This window comes from Syngnathus scovelli, chromosome 8 (assembly GCF_024217435.2).
Source record: "Syngnathus scovelli strain Florida chromosome 8, RoL_Ssco_1.2, whole genome shotgun sequence".
Lineage (NCBI taxonomy): Eukaryota > Metazoa > Chordata > Actinopteri > Syngnathiformes > Syngnathidae > Syngnathus > Syngnathus scovelli.
Genome location: NC_090854.1, coordinates 5192200 through 5214407, shown reverse-complemented (window position 1 = coordinate 5214407; position 22208 = coordinate 5192200).

Sequence of the window (22208 nt, the reverse complement as noted above, 5' to 3'; positions counted from 1 at the left end):
ATCACTTCATGTCAATCAGTGTACCTGGCAGGGCGCCTAACTGCTCTCCCACTCCTGGTATAGCATGTGGGTGTGCTGTTCACAGACACAGGAGAAAGGTTGTGTGGTAACGGCTCCAGTGGTGGTGAGTCCACTGTTGCAGTAGTCTGAGAATGTTGTAACTCAGAGTCCAAATGTTCATCAGGATGAGAGTCTCTGAACAGGCTTGGGTGTACCTTTCTCAGATGTCGCCTGTTCCTCCTTTGTGTCCTCCCTGCCGGTGTCTATACAGTGTAGGAGCGTGGTTCATCTCGCTGCCTGATGACAACCGCAGGCTTCCAGCCGCGTTGTGTCTGCATGTGTACCGTGTCTCCTGGAATCAACACTGGCAGTAGCTTTGCACGCTGGTCGTAGTGTTGCTTTTGTCGGGACTGCAAGTCCTGCAACTTTTTGAGAACATGCTGTGGGGCTGACTGTTTCAGCACAGCACTGGAACATGGAAGTGTGCTGCGCAGGACTCTACCCATCAACATTTGTGCAGGTTGTTAGAGTTGTGCACACTCCAACTTATTTTGCAAGAACCAAACAGGAGACAAGTAAGTCCTCTTAAGCACCTGCAGGTGGAGAGTCCATTCGTCGCTGTCTGAACACCGATGATCGAATGAAGTCTCCACCTGCAGGTGCTTAAGAGGACTTACTTGTCTCCTGTTTGGTTCTTGCAAAATAAGTTGGAGTGTGCACAACTCTAACATTTTGGTGCCGAAACCCGGGATCCTCATACCCACCATCTGACCGGTGAAGGAGGACGTGCTGCATTGTCGACAAGCCAGCGTCCATTAGGAGGACCTGGAAAAGAAAGTCCTGGGAAGAGAATTCTTCGCTGGGCCAGCATCTTAGGTCTGCCTTCGTCTGACAGAGGTGGATTGACGGGATCCGGCGGTGCAACGAACCAGGGGACAAGTAAGTTAAAGCGCTAAAGATACGGCTTTGGTTTGTCCGAGCTATGAGAATACGGCTTTGGTTTGTCCGGGCTATGAGATGAGATACGGCTTTGGTTTGTCCAAGCTATGAGAATGCGGCTTTGGTTTTTCCAAGCCATGAAACAGTTGGGATTCTAGTCCCAGCTGAAGAAACGGGCTAAGAAAAAAAAAAAAAAAAAGAGCTTCTTTTTCCTAATTGAAGAAGGGCGTAGATTCTTTTTTTGTCCGTTTTTCTAAGCTGTTTGGAAGGGTTTTATACCCATCCTGAATAGGCCTAAAAATAAAAAGCGCTTGAGTTTGTGTGGTTGAGAGTGTGACTGGTAGGATAAATTGACAAAAAAGCAGTTCTAGCATTGATCCACGGCAATAATACAGGCTAGTAATTTGTTGAAAGGTCAATTTAAACCTGCATTGAGGATCCTCAAAGAAATAAATAAGTAATAATAGTAATAATAATAATAATAATATTTTTGAGACAAAGAGATTGTAAAACCTAAAACTACTAGAATTAAGATGGGAAATAAAAACGGTAAATGTCTACCTCTTGACGGAGATGAGAAGTACATGGCGAGTAGATTTCTTAATTGTATGCAATATATGCCGAAGTGGAAGAAAAAGTATGGAGTAGAAGGGAAGTTGAGAGTTGAAGTGTGGAAGATAGTAGTTGATGTTTTAGAAGAGAGTGTGGATAGAAAGAAAAATGGACTGAAAAAGAAAAGAAGAGAGAGTGAATTGGATTGTGCTAAAATGTGGTTGAAAGCTTCACAAGAAAGAAGAGAACAAATCCAAAAGACAAAAGATAGAAAGTTGAAAAGTGATGAAGCCGCCATTCAATTGAGATTTGAAAAAGAATTCTGGGTACATAGTGGCATCCCATTCAATGATGCAGATGAGAGTTCTTATCAGCAACATCTTAAAATTGCGCTCCTCACTGGTTTCCCCCCTGACTTGGGCAGTTGGGTGAGGAAACACTTGGTGGAAGCGGACACTGCTTGGTTTACAAAAAACATGCAGTGCCCCAGAGACGCTGATAAAGGGATTGAGAAAGGCAAAAGTTCTGATGTATTTCATCTAGATGATGATAATGATCTAAATGAAGATACAACGATCTTCTTCCAAAGTTCCCAAAGGGGCAGAGCGAGAGTTAGATACCAACAAGGTCGCAAGCCACCATTCAGATCAAAACCCCTATCAGATTCAGACAACTGTTGGAACTGTGGGAGACGAGGACACTATGCAAGAGTGTGTCATTTTGCAAAACAATATCAATCAAAGGGTGGAGGAAGGAGCAGAGGAAAAGCCAAATTTTTAGCATGACAAGCTTCCTCCTCTTTGACCGCTTATGCTCATACAGAGAAAGAAAGAATAGATGCCCATATGACAGCAAAACATGTCATTGTCAGAATATTAGAATTTTTTTAGATTATTAGAAGTCCTGTCCATCCAAGAAGTATGACAATGCTGTTTGTATGCCCAATTACAAATGACTAGAGATCAATTTGTGTTACACTAAAGTTAAAATATGCAAATCAAGTGGTAAAGAAATGCAACTTGCTTCTAGAAGATAAATAAATAAAATTAGAATGTGCTGTCCTCGTGTGCATGGGAGGGACCAGCTCATGATCGACCACAGGAAATGGCCAGCCTGTGACGAATCATTGGTGCTGGGAACTACCTTTTGCGTGCGAGAGCTGAGCATGTGTGTGCGTATATGTTAAAATGATGAACATTGGCTAAAGTTTTAGTATAAAAAAAATTGCTAGACTGTGGTCTATCCAATTTGCACCACAGAACAGAAATGATTTTGAAAGAGAGAAGTCTGTTTGCGAGCAGAAACTAATCCACACTAGTGCATGTAAAGTGTCGAGCCCACATGAGAAATTCGAAGAAAAAAAAACGACAGAACATGCTTTCAGGAATTGGAAGAAGCTAAATTGTGAATTTAAGATTTTGCAATGCTACATTTAATAGGAATAATTGATTGGTTGTGTTATAAGACTATACAAAATTCTAAATGCAAGCTAAATCTGAGAGATTGGGTTCTTCAAATTTAAAAACAAAGAAAAAATTCAGATTAATTTGCCAATTGTTTTTTTCAGTTAAGTTTTTTTTGAATTGGTGGATTGTTCTACCAGGAAACCTGAGTTGAAAATGATATATGAATGTTGTGTGGTGAGCTTGGATGAATTGGGACCAATGTGATAGAAAGACTCCTTTTTGGAGACTGTGTGTGAGATGCAAATGAACATTGATGAATGATAGCCTGAATGAAAAGAAATTACAGGTTGAATGGTTGAAGTTGTTGGCGACTACTATGGAAAATTAGTAGAGCGACTTTGATGAAAGAGTGATTTTGAGCAGGTTGAATGTTAGAAAGAAACACGTAGCTTTTGGATTGATAATTAACTAGAGAAAAAAAAACTGGAGAACCAGTAACACATGCAGAAGATGTGTGAACTGAGAAATTGAGAAGCGTTTTGGAAAGAAAGTCAAATTAAATGATGATGGAATCGTATGTAGTAAAGAACGCATTCTCCCAAAAAGTTTGTCAAGGTGTGAGGCATGGGCGTTGCCAAGCCTCAAAAGGAGGGAATGAGTAGGACAGATAGTGGAAGATAGTAATAATACAACACTTTATGACAATGAATTTTCGAATACATTTGGTGTTATACTGTGGTAAATTTTTTGTTCTGGTGTAGATAGGTTAACAACTCTAACACAGGTGTCAGGTTTAGTCCTGTCACCGGTGTGTTTCTCAGCGACAGCAACACTAGATGTGGGTCAGTGCCGGTCTGCACTGCTTTCTTCAGTGTGTGTTTTACTGTCTTTTTGGCCCGCTCTGCCATTCCATTTGAAGAGGGAAAACCTGGGCTGGAGTGAGTGAGCTTGAACTCCCATGAAGCTGCAAATGACTGCATCTCATAACAGGCGAATGGGACATGATCACTCACTACCTCCTTAGGAATCCCATGTCTGGCAAAGACAGACTTCATCTTTTGAATCACTGTGCGAGCTGTTTTATCAGTCAGGTTGAGCACTTCTGGATATTTTGTCAGGTAATCTACCAACAACAGGTACGACTGACCATGCAGCTCGAAGATGTCAGCTCCAACTTTCATCCATGGCAGTTCAGGAACCTGGTGTGGGATGAGTGGCTCAGCCTGATGCTTGGACTGTAGCTGCTGGCACTGCACACATTTTTCCACCATTGTCTCTATGTCTCGTGCCATGCCAGGCCAGTAAAGGACTCTTCTTGCTTTAGCTTTAGTACGCTGCACGCCTTGGTGTGCAAGGTGCAGCTTCTCCAAAATTACTCTGCTGAAGCTCTCGGGTATTATGATTTTGTCTCCGACCATTACAGTGTCATTCACTATGCTGATATTGTCCCTCATTGGCCAGTAACTGTGTAGTTTACTGTCCAGACTTTTCTTTTTCATGGGCCAGCCTTTCAAGTGTTTCTCACATACAGCTTGTAACACGCTATCTGCTGCCGTTGCTGTTTTCAGTAGGCTAAGTGTTTCCTTACTCAGTGCATCTGTGGCTTCCAAGGCGTACACAACTCTCTCGTCACAAGGGTTCTCATTGAGATTGCCACTGTCATTGCTCGCAGTGGCGCGTGATAGCGTGTCCACGATGTGCATGTGTTTGCCTGGTGTATATGTCACATTTAAATCATACCTCTGCAGGCTTCATTTGGTATGTACTGCGCCAGGAATTTTGTCATTCCCAGCAGGCGTTGGAGACTTTGTTTGTCGTCTGGGTTTGGCATGTTGACAATCGCTCTGATCCTGGCGTCATCAGCTCTCTGTCCTGCTGCCGTGATGATGTGTTCCATATATTTTACTGTGTTCACTTTGAACTGGGTCTTGTCTTTGTTAAACTTCACATTGGCAGACTTTGCACTCTCCATTACTTTCTGCAGGATTTCATCATGTTCCTGCTCTGAGGATGCTGCTATAATCATGTCGTCTGCTATGACGTACACACCTGGAATGTCGCCAAAGGTCTCACAGTTCTTCTGTTGAAAGACTTCACTGGCCGACTTCATCCCAAATGGTAGCCTGAGGAAGCGGAAGCGTCCCCACGGCGTGTTGAAGGTGCATAGCTTAGATGATGGCTCATCTAGCTTGATCTGCCAGTATCCATCCTTCTCATCCAAGATGGAGAAGATGGATTTTCCAGCTAGTCTGCTGCGCACATCTTCAGGAGTAGGAATGGAGTAATGCTGGCGCTTGACTGCCTCATTCAGGTTGCAAGGATCCAAACAAACCCTCAGCGACCTGTTCTTTTTCTTTGTGGCAACAAGAAACAAGTTCACCCATTCTGTTGGTTCATTTACTGGTGTTATGTAAAACTTTTCTGTTTTGTAAGTCTTTAATTGTCACCTTCAGCGCATCCATGATGGAGAGGGTTTGCATGCGTGAATCACAGGAGTGACGCTGGGGTCGACGTGTATGTGATGAACTCCAGGAAATTCCCCCAATCCTGTGAATACATCAGCTTATCTTTGTAGTAACTCCTCTTAGGTGGCTAGAGGTTGTCGTTGTTGTGGAGCCGTTGCTGTGAGTGACTCCATTCTTTTCACCAGTTGCAGCTTCTCACAAGGCTCCCCTCCTAGAATTGGCTTGTCTGCTGTCCTACTCACGTGGAAGTCCAGTACAGCTTTGCGTTTAGACGTTCTGCATTCCAATGATGCAACACCATCTGCTGGAAGGCGTGCCCCTCCAAAAGCTATTAACACAGTCTCTGTTGGAGGCAGCTGAATGGGCCCTGGTAGCTGCTGGTATAGCTGCCTGGGCAGTACATTAGCATCAGCACCAGTGTCCAGCTTGAAGTTAATTGCAACACCTCTGATTGTGGCTGTTTCATGCCATACAGTGTCTTTTGTTTGGTGTGCTAATTTCTTGTTTTCATTTCCAACCATGCCTATGTATAAACAGTCCATTTCTTTTTCTGTATTGTTTACAGTCTTCGTTTTACAATGGCTACTTACCTCCCCTACACACCTTTGAAAAGTGGTTATTTTTTCCACATTTATGACACACAGCGCCGTAAGCTGGGCATTGACGAGGCTCATGCTTGTTTCCGCATTTATGGCACACAGTTATTACCCGCTTCTTGTAGCTTGGTTTGTTCTTGTCCCAGCTGCGTGTTTGCCCTCCTGCTCTATATAACGCATCCACTGAGGAATCATGAACAACAGGTGATGCTTGCATTGCTTGTATTTGTGACTTGGCAAGTTCTGCTGATCTACATGTTTCCATTGCTCTGCGTAAAGTAAGCGCATTATCACGTAACAGTCTCTCTTTCAGATGTGTATCACTTATGCTGAACACCAATTTATCCCTTATCATGTCATCTTCATGTCTTCCAAACTCACAGTTTTTGCTCTTTTGACGTAGTTCCGTGATGAATCTGTCCACCGATGTTCCTGATGACATTGTGTGCGACCAAAACTGATGGCGCTCAAAAACAACATTCTTTTGTGGACTGCAGTAGAGTCTGAATGCCTCCAGAACTTCCTCCATCGTTGCTTCCTCTCCTCCTGGGGTAATGGTAAGTGTATTATACACTTCCAGCGCCTCCTCGCCGACAGTGTGAAGCAGGATGGCTATTTTAACCTCCTCATTTTTATCCACCGCACCAGAAGCAACTATATAGAGCTGAAAACGCTGCTCCCACCTGCGCCAGTTTTCAGCGAGGTTCCCCGTGAGTATCAGCGGAGACGGTGGCTTGAACTGTGTTAGTCCCCGTTAGCTTGCCGCTAATCTTCGGTTAACACGTGTTGAATACTGTCCTTGACTTACTCCGTAACTCTGTCTTCTGACACCATGTTGTAGCTTTATGCTCTGATGAACTATTGTAGTGTTGTCACTTATAGTGGGTTGCTTATTGATTGCTTAAACAATAACACACGGAGGCAAGGATGCAGTACGAGCCGATCTTTACTGGGTGCTCTGTCACGACTACACACAGACATCACCACACGATCACTGAACTTCCAGTACTGACAGACAAACACAGTCGAGCACTGAGTGCTCGATCCAATCCACCACATATGTACACGAACGTGAAACAGGAAGTGGTATCGCCTGAAAACGGCCTTCAAAATTAAGCACCCTACCTCAAATCAACCACGACTGAATAACATAACATGAAGAATTATGTTTGTAGAACAGCTTTTATTATTATAACGTTTTTTATTACAAGGTCCAAGTGTACATACTGTAAATCTGTTTTTAGAACTCTTATTATTATAACTATTTTTCTATTGTAGTGTATTTTTATTTAGGTCTCATGCAATGTATATTTCATTTCTAAGCTCAGAGGTGACTAGGTCACGCGCGCATGGGATTTTATGGGGCCTGGGCCAGGAAGGCAGACTTCCTGGCACCAGCATACAGGAATCGGCCATTTGGTTAGAATCAACAAGGCAGGCTGGGGGTCAGAGGACATCCAGCAGCCCTCGTGTGCGTGCGCCCGAGTAAGGGGTGGGGGGCACGGGGTATAAGACCCAAGGCGGGAGAAGACAGGGGGACTTCTTTTTTTGGCTAGAGACACTTCAATTCTGACATGGGTTGAATAAAATCTTTCCCCAATCAGCCGTGTACCACTGAAGTTTTCCTCCTCTGAGTCAGCCACATATCCACCGTTTGATCTTGGAGACCAGCAGAACATCGAAGAAAATTTACCATATTTTGGGCGTCACGAACAGTTCTCTTGTTCTCCGGGGAGCCCTCGTCCACCTGGGTGTGAGTATAGGGCGTCCGGCCGGCCGGCTGAGTTTGAGGTGAGGCGCTTTCACTCATGTTTTTTGCGGTATGCTCGTGCCTGGTGTGGGGGAATAGAGTGGGGCTCCTCAGGGGGATAGTTAATGGATCTGATGTGCACGTGGCTGGCTCAGAGGGGGGTTTGTCTCCCCTAGTCAAAAGTCGTCAAAATGTGAATTTTGAAAGGGGGAGTGGCCCCAATAGGAAAATGAAATTGTTCAATAAAAATAGAAAAAAGAAAAAGGCAAATAAAAATGGAGAAATAACATGAAACCTAATGGGGAAACGTGAACAGTGTGAGTGACGTCTGGTGTGAATGATGAATGAGAAAGAAGAAATGCACCGAGAGAGGGGCTACGTGAAACAGGATAGGATGTCTGGGTCATCTCTGATCGACTGTCATGAGAGAAGAATAATAGAAAAGTCCCATAAAATGTGGACTTTATTTTGGCGACAGATACATTTTAGCGGTATGAGTGGGGCGGAAGCACAGATACGATTGAACAGTGTTTGCGATAAGAGACGTGCGCCACCAAGCCACCGGAGGCTAATTCCCGGGACGTGCTGAGATGTTGAGATCGCACCCAATGGCCGTACGGGCCGAGTGCGATTGTTGAGATGTTCGGTGGTGGCATTTGTCTCTGTCAAGGTTGCGCAAAAAAGGGAGGCTTGCTGCAGACCGCGATTGGCAGAGCGGAGGAGTGCGCAGCCTTGGCATCCGTAACTGTGTGAACGAATGTGGGAGAAATACCGGCCAGGTCTGGGACCATGAGTGCCGAAGAGAATGAAGTGCGCAGACCACGCTAATTGGGCACTGATCAGATTAGGAGTGTGTGTGGGTTGTGGAGTTCCCCCGGCTGACCATTGGGCGTTACCCTCTCAGAGATACTCTTTGGGCAACTTACCGGGGTGAACTGGTGTGCTGCGGTCGTACCCAAGTCGACACGGTTCGATTCCGATTGTCGAGGCGCACTGTAATAGCATACACGCCTGTCAAATTTGGATCTCTTTTTGTGTTGTTCCCTATGTATTTGTGCTAATCTCTGTGAAATATGTATGTCAGTCTTTTGTTGTTCTGGTGTGTGTGCTCAGGGGATCCCCGTGTGTGCGTTTGCGTGTGTGTGTGCATTGGCGCGTGTGTGTGCGTGTGTGTGTGTGTGTGTGTGTGTGTGTGTGTGTGTGTGTGTGTGTGTGTGTGTGTGTGTGTGTGTGTGTGTGTGTGTGTGTGTGTGTGTGTGTGTGTGTGTGTGTTTGGGGGGGGTTGTGCGTGTTGGCTTCACTTGAGTTCAATTTGGTATTTTCGTCAAAAGTGCATGTGGTGAAATTCCACAAAGTAGGATGGGCAAACACATTCCAGTAAACTATTAGTGTCAATTGGGCTCTCAAAATGGCAGGGAAAAGATGCACAGCAAAACGAAAATATGTAGATGAACACAGGACGTTTTTTATCAGAGTGGGAAAGTTTCTATTTTTTGTTGAACGTGATGGCAAACCATTCTGCCTGATACGTCAGACCTCAGCGCATTTCAAAGATTCAAATCTTCAGCGCCATGCACTTCAGCTCACTCCATGCTAACATTGATCAGGCGTCGAACCCGCAACATCATGCTTAAGAGGTGGACATGCTAACCAGTGCGCCATTATGTCAACGCATAATAACTAAGTCAAAACAGCGGTTACTATATGACGTCGCTACGTCGTGGTCACGTGACGCAGACAAGACGTCAATGGGCGGAACTTCCGCCGAAATTCAAATCCGTGGGCAGTTAACTTGTTTAAAAGGGAGTGGGCAGAAGAAATATTTAATTTATTTAAATCTATTTTGAGTGCACAGCATTATGTCAATGCATAACAACTGTAAATCTACTAAACAAAACAGCGGTTGCTATATGACATCTGCCACGTTGTGGTCACGTGACAGACGTGACGTTGATGGGCGGAACTTCCGCCGGAATTCAAATCCGCGGGGAGAGTTAACTTGTTTAAAAGGGAGTGGGCAGAAGAATTATTTAATTTATTTAAATCTATTTGGAGTGTGCGCCATTATGTCAATGCATAACAACTGTAAGTCTACTAAACAAAACAGCGGTTGCTATATGACGTCTGCCATGTCGTGGTCACGTGACGCGGACGTGACGTCGACGCCTACTTTACATCCCACTGATCACAGGACCCCTCAGCTGCATAACCACGCCCCCTTCCCAACCAATCGGATTTCATTCTCATTGCCGCACCCACTTTCTGATGCGTCAGCGAATCATGAAGCAGTATTTAACAAGCAAATTGAACCCCCCCAAAAAATGCAAGTTACAAACTTTATGCAGAAGTGAGAGAAAATGGACACAGTATAGCCCAAGGGCAGGTCTCGAACACTTGTTCCATCGTACCAGAGGTACTGTTGAGACGAGTTGGAAGCCGCACCCTCTCTGCCTGGGTGTGTCTCAGCCACACCCAAGGAGGCAGGCTGTTGAGAGCACCAGGTGGGGTTAATTAAGAGGGAGAGTGTTGGAGCTCACGGTAACTTGCCATGATTTAGACAAGGCAGCATTTCCAAAGGGCAGGACTGCAGCGGAAAGCTTGGAAAACGAAGCAAAAGAAGGAGCCGATGAGCCTTTGGACATTTGAATATGGGGCTACAGCTCACATCTGGGTGGCTTAGGAAATTAATATGTAAAATTGATATGGGTTATGGTTATGTTCAACATTATAGTGAAATTGTGGTAAATTATGTGGTGTATTCTAAAAAGTAAAAGCTAAAAAAGAAATCGGGAAAAATGTTTGTATGTACTTACCAGGGTTGAAAGCTGTTTGGCTAAGTCATCCTGACTTAGTATTTAAAACCTAAGTATTTGATTTTGGATTGTATTGCTTAATTATGGTTTAGAGTTTGACCATCTATTTGTGTTTATTTTAAGGTTTTTCACCTGTGTCAACTGTGTCAACTGTGTTGGCTGTGTTGGCCGTGTTTGGCCGTGTTTGGCTGTGTTTGGCTGAAGATACAAATAAACCAAAGACAAGGAAAAAAAACAGTCATGATCACTGAGTGAAGTCCAGTTCAAATCCTTTTGTCCAAGCGCCTTTCAAGTGGGGAGCTGCAGTTTAACCCCACAAAAGTGTGGGCCACTTGACAGGTACTGACGTTGCCACTCGACCAAAGACTCATGACTATGGCAGTGACAGAAGAGCAACGCACGTTCACCTCAAGAGTGAAAAGTGCCTTCAAAAACTAAAACACGCTCACCTCAAGAGTGAAAAGTGCCTTCAAAAACTAAAACCTAAGTGCCACTTTGAATGCCTCCTACCTCAGCCCAAATTCAGTCTGACCAATCAGACTTGCTGAACTGAACTTGGCCTGACCACGCCCATTTTTCCAACAGCTAATCGGAAGGCAGCATTTCAAATCGACGACACCGTGCACACTTTTCATCCCACTGATCACAGGACCCCTTGGCTGCATAACCGCGCCCCCTTCCCAACCAATCAGATTTACACGAAAACGACGCCAATGGGTAGAACTTCCGCCAAAATTTAAATCCGTGGGCGTGGCTCGCAACAGGAAGTAGGAAAACGGCGATGTTGACAAACAAGACACAGCGGATGGTAACACGACGACTAACAAGAGAAATATTTTTATTTTCTGCTTGCAACTGGACCTTTCAGAGCGTACACGGTAAGTACAACTCATCGTTTTTAGAAAGAAGTACTTTTGTTGCCCTGAAAAGCGAGTGAGTGTGGCGTTTGGGGGGAACGTCGAATTTCGACGATTCTTTCTGGTCAACGGTTGTAAATGATTGCGTTGATTAAAAAAGAAAACTTGATGTAACTCTACTTTTAACTGCCATTTCAGATAAGCGGGTATTACGTTGCAGTCATGTGCCGCGGATATGACGTAATTGGCGGAACTTCCGCCAAAATTCAAATCTGTTGGCGCGATGGCCGTGAGCCACTGAGCAACGACGATTATCAACAGAAATATCTTTATTTTCTGCTTGCAACTGGACCGTCTAGAGCGTACACGGTAAGTAACACTCAAAGTCAAAGTCAAAGTCAGCTTTATTGTCAATTTCTCCACATGCCAAAGACACACAAAGAAACCGAAATTTCGTTCCCCCCTATCCCACGGTGACAAGACATGGCTCACAACAGACAAACAAGTAAACAAGTATAACAAAAGTGTGCTGAATAAATAATGAATAAATAACACATTATGTTTAAGGAGATTTACGTTTGTGTAGTTTGACTAAAGTTGTCGATGTAGCTAGCGTTCACTGTAATAGCAACGTGTAGCTGAGGTGCTAACCCTAGCAGAAGTGTAGCCGCATTGCGTTGTACGTGTGAATATTGGTCGAGGCGAAATGTTAATGTTTAATTTCATTCCTTTAGGTTCCACGGTGTTTGTTGGCTGTAAGTTTTCCACTGCAAGAAGAGGCTCGTATCATTGACCAGGAGCGAGCTACAATGGTGAGTACCCCTTTCGTCCTCCATTTAAGCCACTCCTTCTCAAACAAGTAAACTCTGCCCATTTTGCACAGTAGATGTTCTGTTAATATCTAGTGTTTATACAAAGTCATAATTTAAATTGCTTTCAACCTTCATTCATCGGTTCAACCAACGTTACTCGCTCTTATTACCAACTTCTATCGATTTAACTAAGCGTTTAATACTTCCTATCAGGTCTCAAGTCAAGATTTGGCAAAATACAATTTCAGCAAATCCAATTTTGCCAGGGAACAAAAATAGATTAAATAAACTAAATAAGTCTTCTTCCCATTAAATAAATCAGAAAAGTCTGTCTTGTAACCAGTCCTCTTCAAACAAGTAAAGTCTGCCCATTTTGTGCCGTAGAGTTTGTGTCTATGCCTAGTATTTATACAAAATCATAATTTAAACAACTTCATTCCTTCATTCACTTTGGAAATTTGGAATTGCAGCAAATCGAATTTTGACAGGGAACAAAAATAGATCATTAAACTAAATAAGTCTTCTTCCCATTAAATAAATTAAAAAAGTCTGTCTTGTAACCAGTCCTTTTCAAACAAGTAAAGTCTGCCCATTTTGTGCCGTAGATTTTGTGTTTATGCCTAGTATTTATACAAAATCATAATTTAAAGGACTTCATTCCTTCATTCAGTTTGGAAATTTGGAATTGCAGCACATCAAATTTTGCCTGGGAAGAAAAGTAGATTAAATAAATTTAATAAGTCTTACTACTTCCCATTAAATAAATTAAATACGTCTTACTTGTCCCCACTCCTTTTCAAAAAAGTAGTTTAAAACGAGGGCCCTTCACTCAACATTTAACCCTATTTATTCTAGGCTAAGTGTTAAAGGCTAAGTGTTAAAGGCTAAGTGTTAGAGGCTAAGTGCCAGAGGCTAGTTTTTGTGGGCTGACGTTTTAGTGGTGTTAGTGTGAATACAATACAAAAGAGTACAACAGAATACAATACAATAGAATACAATACATAGAATAAATTCAATAGCTCTTACTACTTCCCATTAAATAAATTAAATACGTCTTACTTGTTCCCACTCCTTTTCAAAAAAGTAGTTTAAAACGAGGGCCCTTCACTCAACCTTTAACCTCAACCCCACACGTCACATTGTGTTGTATCTGTGAATGTTGGTTGTGGCCAAATGATAGTTTTCTTTCATTCGTTTAGGTTCCACGGTGTTTGTTGGCTATATGTTTTCCACTGTCAGAAGGATGAAAATACAAAGTACAACGCTTGGACGTGGGCGAACACGTCACCGGTGAGTCCTTCCTTCCTATTTATTCACCTTCTAGGTAAGGGGTGGGCAAACTTTTTGACTTGCGGGCCAAATTAGGTTCTAAATTTTGACCGGGGGGCCGAACCAGGAGCAGATGGATGTAGTGTTTGTGTGAAGTAATATAAACGACCTGTAAAGGTCATTGCATAAAAGGTTTTGGGCTTTATTAGGTAGTAAAGCATGGATATTCAAAAACATTTTTTTTGAAAACAAATGCATTTATTAACAGCATTAAAAAAACATCCCTAAAAAACTGCTATCAGTGATTCTCATAAAATACGACACTGTTATTATGAATAACAGTCTCCATCACTTCAGTGCCTGCAGGTCAGATTAATGAAAGATGTTTATCTTATGAGATCACATCAAACGGCAAACATTCTGACCAAATATATCATCTTGAAGAATCGGTGAAAGCATACATCCAAATAAAGTAATCAAAACGGCAACACGGTGAGGGGTATCTGAAAATCAGAGCAGAGTTTTAACTCACAAACACCTGGTAACAGAGGTGAGGAAACGGGAAACACTTCCTTAAAGTAAGCCTTAAGAACTTTACAGGTTAAGATTAGTCACAAACAGGTGGTGCATCAATGTCCTTGAGCATCCTGCATTGTTTGAAAATGAGAATGGTCGCTAGTTTCAATCCCTGCTATTTGTACAGATCATATTCAAAATGCATTTTTTTACAACAAACTTGAAAGCCTCCCCTTCATTTTCAGTGGGAACAGTGTTGTTGGTCTCCCTTTTTTGCTAGTGTGTCATAGTCTGGAGTAAAACTTGTTGTGGCAATTGTTAGGAGAGATCCGAGGTGTTGGTCCGTTTACCTAGATCTGTGACGGGTTGATGTTGATGTTCATGTGGCTGAACGTCACGTCCCGTACGTCGAGCCAAATTGGCCACTCTTTTTAAACACTCGGCACTCAGTGTCCACCTTGCTTTTCCTTGGGCGAATCATTTTAATGGAAGGATTCCAGGGGAAGGTTTGTGGGTGGCTTTAGCGTAAAACTGTATCCGAAAGCTCGGCGTGCAAATTACAAGAATGCTGTCGTCACAGCCCACGCTCTAAATTCGGCACTGATGCAAATAGAGCGCGAGTGCGCCATTTTCGTACTACTGAGTACGTACACGCACTTGTGAGTGTGCACCGAGCTTTCTGACACGGCTTCCGGTAGTAAATGCGCAGGCGAGTGGTTCCCCATCTACTGGGGAAACGCAGTCATTGCAGGCAAAATGACCCAAAAAAAATGTTTAATAATACAATTTATTTAGGGTTGGCGGGCCGGATTAAACGGTCACGTGGGCCGGATGTGGCCCGCGGGCCGTAGTTTGCCCATCCCTGTTCTAAGTGCTAGAGGCTAAGTGTTAGAGGCTAAGTGTTAGAGGCTAAGTGTTAGAGGCAACACAATACGAACAACACAACACAATACGAACAACTCAACACAATACGAACAACACAATATGAACAACACAACACAATACGAACAACACAACACAATACGAACAACACAACACAATACGAACAACACAACACATTACGAACAACACAACACAATACGAACAACACAACAATACCGCACTGAACAACACGATACTGCACTGAACAACACCATGCCGCACTGAACAACACCATGCCGCACTGAACAACACCATGCCGCACTGAACAACACCATGCCGCACTGAACAACACCATGCCGCACTGAACAACACCATGCCGCATTGAACACCATGCCGCACTGAACAACACCATGCCGCACTGAACAACACCATGCCGCACTGAACAACACGACACCGCAGTGAACAACAAAACACTGCACAGAACAACACAATACCGCACAGAACAACACAATACCGCACAGAACAACACAATACCGCACAAACAGTTTTAGATAATATTACCTCGCAGTCATGTGACGCGGACATGACGTCAATAGGCGGAACTCACGGCAAAATTATAATCCTTGGGCGTGGCTTGCAACAGGAAGTAGGAAAGCGGCAATGCTGGCCAACAAGACACAGCGGTTCGTAACACGACGACTAACAAGACAAATATTTTTGTTTTCAGCTTGCAACTTGAACGTCTAGAGCGTACAAGGTAATTACAACTCATTGTTTTGAAAAATACGTTCTTTTGTAGCCCTGAAAAGCGAGGGAGTGTGGCGTTTGGGAGGAATGTCGAACTCGGCGTCTGCTTCCAGCCACAGACGCCAAATTTTGATGATTATTTCAACTGGTCAACGGTTGTAAATTATTGCGTTGATTAAAAACTTTATTTAACTCTACTCTTAACTTTGCCGTTTCAGATATGCGGGTATTACATCGCAGGCATGTGCCGCGGAAATGACGTCAATAGGCTGAACTTTCGCCAAAGTTCAAATCTCTGGGCGCAATGGCCTTGAGCGAGACAGCGGATACAAACACGACGATTATCAACAGAAATATCTTTATTTTCTGCTTGCAAGTGGACCGTCTAGAGCAGGGGTATCCAAACTTTTTGCAAAGAGGGCCAGATATCATAAAGTGAAGGGGCCCGGGGGCCACTACTTTTTTCAGACATTTTTTAACTACAGAAATTTCATGCAAATACATACTGTTATGAAACAAATTTCATTGTCCCAATTGTCTTTATTTTTTAAATGACAAAATAACCAAAATATAAGCCACTCAGGCAGATGTGAACAACTTTAAAAACACAAATTCTGCCTTTCATTCATATCTAAGAGTCAGATAACATTGAAGAAACTGTATGAAATAATTTAATTTACAAGAGTTTAAAATTATTTTTGCCTCATGAACATTTTAACGCGCACTTGCTCCTTTTTTTCTGCTCCTCTTATTTATTTATTTATTTATTGTTGTGTTATTTATTCATTATTTATTCAGCATGCTTTTGTTATACTTGTTACTTGTTTGTCTGTTGTGAGCCATGTCTTGTCACCGTGGGATAGGGGGGAACGAAATTTCGGTTTCTTTGTGTGTCTTTGGCATGTGGAGAAATTGACAATAAAGCTGACTTTGACTTTGACTTTAAACAGGAGTTATAAGTAATGCAAAGTTGTCTGTTATTATTAAAACTTAAAACAAGTGAATTTTGCTCGTCATTTACAATATTTTTCAGAAAGTAATAGCTTGTGTCACGTCTACAGGTTCCTAACTTCAACAGTATTAACATAGCCACTTTGTAATATTTAATATTAAGTATTTTTTACTTTTGATTTACTTTTGACTCACAGCCCCACGTGATGAATCGCTGTTGTGATGCCAGTTCAGCTTGGAGCTGCTTCACTTTTTCAGCGCGGTCACTCCCTGTTAGCTTCTCGTATGTGTTAGCATGTTTAGTCTGATGGTGTCTCTTTAGGTTGAAATCCTTAAACAAAGCAACAGTCTCTTTACGAATTAGACAAACACAATTGCCTTGATTTTCATTGAAGAATGTAATTCCCATTTCTCTTGAAAGCGACGGCCCTCAATGTCAACTTTCCTCGTTTTCTTTGCAGTCGCCATGGCAGAAATGAGCGGAGAGGGCTGGTGCTGCCACCTTTTGGTAATAGGAGGAATTACAGTTTCAAGTGTCATGATTTTTTATTTTTATTTAGTTTGACAGTGCAGGCCATGAATAATACATTAAAAGACCGAAGATGTGGGCCGTATGAAATATGACCGGGGGCCGGATTTGGCCCGCGGGCCAGACTTTGGACATGCCTGGTCTAGAGCGTACACGGTAAGTACAACTCATTGTGTTTAAAAAGATTTACGTTTGTGTAGTTTGCGTTGCGTTGTATCTGTGGATGTTGGTTGAGGCTAAATGTTAATGTTTAATTCCATTCCTTTAGCTTCCACGGTGTTTGTTGGCTGTATGTTTTCCACTGCAAGAAGAGGCTCGTATCATTGACCAGCAGGAGCTACAATGGTGAGTACCCCTTTCGTCCTCCATTTATGTTAAACACTTCCTATTTCATGTCTAACAGTACTCGATTTAACAAATAACCATATATAAATACAGTGTGGGCACTCAAGTTAACATATGTGATTATATTGCCTAATATGTTTATCACAAATATGTCACTAATCACTAATATATTTATTTGTTTATCACAACACCTTTGGACCTTCAGCAATCGATTATTTCCCTTCATCTACACAGAGAAATAACGATGGTGTCTTAAACATCTCATTCATTTCACCAAATAACTTCACGCAGGTGGATAACGGCCGTCTCGGTCACGCTATGTTGCGTGATGCAGATTTGAAGAACCAAATGCATTTATTCAATGAATAAGTCAAGCTAGATCTATGTTTATGATGTTGTAAGTTACGGTACCGATTGAAGTTGAGTCTGAAGCCAGTGGAAAACAGCGCTGCGTTTGTGCTCTCCAGGTACAAATGTTGTGATCTCTGACTGACGACCGGGCGAGACTCGAGTAAGAGATTTTCAAAACGAGCTCCGGCAGGGCGGGCCAAGGCGGAGCGAACGGACGCCCTTCAAGCCGCCAATGACGAGCTGAGAGCCAAACTGATGGACGTCCAGTTAGAACTTCAGCAGGAGAAGAACAAGGTGAAAACCTCAACAGACAGACACTGCCTGCCTCCCTGCCTGCCTCCCTGCCTGCCTCCCTGCCTGCCTCCCTCCCTCCCAGTTTTCCCGATGTAGATTTGACATGCGTGTGCCATGTCTGTGTCAGCCTACATCAACAAATGCACCGAGGACGTCAGCACCACTAAGAATATCATCACCCTGTATATCACCCTGGATAGAATATCACGACCCTGGATGACTGAGGAGGTACGTCAAACGCTACGAGCGCGGAACTCTGCCTTCAAGTCTGGCGACAAGGAGACACTGAGGACAGCGAGAGCCAACTTGAACCGTGCCATCAGGGTAGCGAAGCGAGACCACAGTCGAAAAATTCAGGATTGTTTCCACGACGCCAACAACACCAGGAGTATGTGGCAAGGCATACGGGCGATTACAGACTACAACTCACCCTCACCTGGGTGAAGTTGATGCTGACTTCCTAAATGGTCTAAATAACTTCTTTGGGAGGTTCGAGGCACTAAACGGCACTCCAGCAGTTAAAACTGCCCCCCATCAGGAAGAGGAGGTACTCTGCCTTGACTCCGCCGATGTGTTAAAGACCCTGAGGAGAGTCAACCCCCGTAAGGCCCCTGGCCCCGACAACATTCCTGGGCGTGTGTTCAGGTAATATGCAAGTCAGCTGGCTGGGGTCATCACAGACATTTTTAACACCTCGCTGGGCCAAGCCACAGTGCCAGCGTGCTTTAAGACTGCCTCCATCATTCCGGTGCCGAAGAAACCTAAAATCACCTCATTTAATGATTGTTGCACTGACTCCGATCATGATGAAGTGCTTCGAAAGGCTGCTTAAAGATCACATCGTTTCCAGACTCCCCCCCAACATTCGACCCGTTCCAGTTTGCCTACCGGCAAAACCGCTCCACTCAGGACGCCATCTCCTCCGTTCTTCACCTGAGCCTGGCTCACCTGGAGGAGAAGAACACCCATGTGCGGATGCTGTTCCTGGACTTCAGCTCAGCGTTTTAACACCATCATCCCACAGCATTTGGTAGGAAAATTGGAACACCTGGGCTTCAACACTCCCCTTCGCAACTGGCTGCTAGACTTCCTCACCAACAGACCTCAGTCATTCCGGGTCGGACAGAACACCTCTGATGTCATCACCTTCAGCACAGGCTCCCCTCAGGGCTGCGTCCTGAGCCCCCTGCTGTTCACCCTGATGACACACGACTGCGTCCCCAGGTTCACCACCAATCACATTGTGAAGTTTGCAGACGACACAACGGTGGTGGGGCTCATCAGCGACAACAACGACCTGGACTACAGAGTGGAGGTGGAGCAGCTGGTGGGCTGGTGCAGAGACAACAGCCTGATCCTGAATGTGGAGAAGACAAAGGAGATCATCGTCGTCTTCAGGAAAAAACAGCCTCACCACGCTCCACTGATCATCAACAGCTCAGGTGTGGAGGTGGTCAGCAGCACCAAATTCCTGGGGGTCCACATCGCAGAAGACCTCACCTGGACTGTGAACACTACGGCACTGGTCAAGAGGGCACAGAAGCGCTTGTACTTCCTGTGGAAGATGAGGAGAGCCCACCTGCCCCCACCCATCATGAGGACGTTCAACAGGAGCACCATAGAGAGCATTCTGACAAGCTGTCCCTCTGTGTGGTGTGGAGGCTGCACCGCCTCCGATTTGAAGAACGTGAGGAAAGTGGTGAGGACAGCAGAGAGGATCATAGGGGCTCCTCTTCCCTCCATTCAGGACATTTCATCTCAGCGCTGCATGTCCCGTGCCCGTAACATCATCAATGACCCATCACATCCCCACCATGGACTGTTCTCCCTGCTGCCCTCTGGGAAGAGGTTTCGCAGCATCCGCTGCAGGTCCACCAGGTTCTGCAACAGTTTTTACCCTGCTGTCTTCAGACTGTTGAACACTAGAACTGTTGAGCTCTAAACTGAACTCTGCATCACACATTCACAGAACTGTACTTTATGACACTACGGACCTCTATCTTGCACTACCAACTTTACTGAACTTGTATGAACCCTTTAAATAGAAGTTTAATACATGGTTTAGCATTCCTCTGCACACTCTTGAATACTGTTTTGCCTACTTGCACTATTGCATAATTATCACTGCTGCACTTTATACTTATATATTTTCATAGGATATGTTACTTCTATTCAACTGCAATATTGTTGTAAGCTGTATGAAACGAAATTTCATTTTGTATGCACCATGTGCAGACAAGATGACAACAAAGTTTGTCTAAGTCATGTCAGGTCAGCTGTCTGGAGAGAGAGAGAAGTCAGGAACTGCGGGTGGAGCACCACCGTGCCACCGCCGCCATGACGGAACTCAAAAGCAAACTCCATGAGGAGAAGCAGAAAAAGTTAGCCGTTACCAGGGAGACATTACTGCGGCAGCATGAAATGGAGCTGATGAGAGTGATCAAAATCAAAGATGGAGAGATCCAGCGACTGAATGCCTTGGTCCTCAGCCTGAGGGACGGTTCCATGGACAAGGTGATCCGCTCAATCCGTGTCTGACTATCTGCACGCCACGTCGGGCTCCAATCCGGCCGCTACTGTATTGTGTAGCTTGTCCCCAGTAAGCGTCGCAGCGCTCCGTTGCGGTCTCATCGGCCCGGTGTGGCGCAATGTCTGCTCAGGTGAGGAGCGGGGGCGCTTTGCTGGCGGAGGTGGAAGAGACGCGGCGGTTTCGGGAGACCGAGCGGTGTCGCCTCCACCAGGAGCTTCAGGAGCAATGCGGGGCAAACAGGAGCGCGGAAGAAGCCCTGGCAGCGGCCCAGCAGGCTTGGCAGTCCCGAGCGGCCGAGCTCCGATCGGCTCATCACCAGCATCGGGAGGAGCTGAGCCGAACCAAGAGAGACTGCGAGAGGGAGATCCGCCGACTGGTAGGACTGATCAGATGCGCGGTGCGTGGCTATGTTCCTAATTTCGTTGTATACCTGCAGTGCAATGACACCTAAGGTATTCTATTCTTTTTCACAAGAAGAAAACGTCCGGTTGCTCGCTTCGCTTTTGTCACAATTCTGGCAAATGAGTTTGCCCGCCTGCCTGAGCGCTCCCCGTTTGTACATCCAGATGGATGAGATCAAGCTGAAAGACAGAGTGGTTAGTGTTTTGGATAAAGCCCTGGGGCCGGCCACGTCCACCGCCTTCAGCTGCAGACTCAGGCTGCAGCAGCTCGCTGCCCTGAGGGATTCCCAAAGGGCGGGCCTAAACTACCCTGGAAGTGGGGTCAACGCCGCTACTAGCAATCCTCTTCATAGCGTAAGCCACCTCATCACACACTTGCAGTACGCATGACTTAGTTCATTGCTGGAGGAAGGTAGCACAAAAACAGTTTTGAACTTTGAACGAGTGGTTGTGTGTGTGTGTGTTGCGGGGTGTTTTCAGTCTCAGGAGGATCGGGACTCACGAAGGTTTCATCTGAAAATCGCTGAGCTCAGCGCAGTCATCAGGAAACTGGAGGATCGAAACACCCTGCTTTCTGAAGAGCGCAACGAACTGGTAATTTATTGACGGCACGCTTGAAGGTTTGCGCTACGTTTGATGCGCGCCATCCAGCGAGGCACCCATTGCGCTTGCTTATTAGTTGCTTAAGAAGTATGCAGCTCATAGCGGCCGTTCTGCGCGGCCGTTGCAATTGGCTATTGCGCGCCGCCGTCCCGATCGGCCATTGCACGCGTCAATTCCAATCGGTCATAGCGGTTTCAACCGAGAGGAAGTGTGCAGCTTTGGAGCGGACGTTGCGCGCCGCCGCTGCAATCGGCAATTGCGCGCGGCCTTTCCGATCGCCCATTGCACGCGGTTGTTGCGCGCAGCAATTCCAATCGGCCATTGCAGTTGTAACCAAGAGGAAGTGTGCGGCCTTTGAGCGGCCGTTGCGCGCGGCGGTTGCTCGCGGCCGTTGAGCGCGGCCATTGCACGCGGCCGTTACGCGCTGGGTGCATGATTGTGCCAGGGACGTCGCACGCACAAGCGCGAGCGCACACGCGCACACACACACGCACATACACAATCAGTGATGTTCGGGGCTTTTTTAAGCGTCATTTGGAGCTTGGACGCTTCGCCCGAGTGCATCCTCGCGCGCGAGGCGGGCGAAAAAAGAACCAGGAGAGCGGATGGACACTTTTTAGC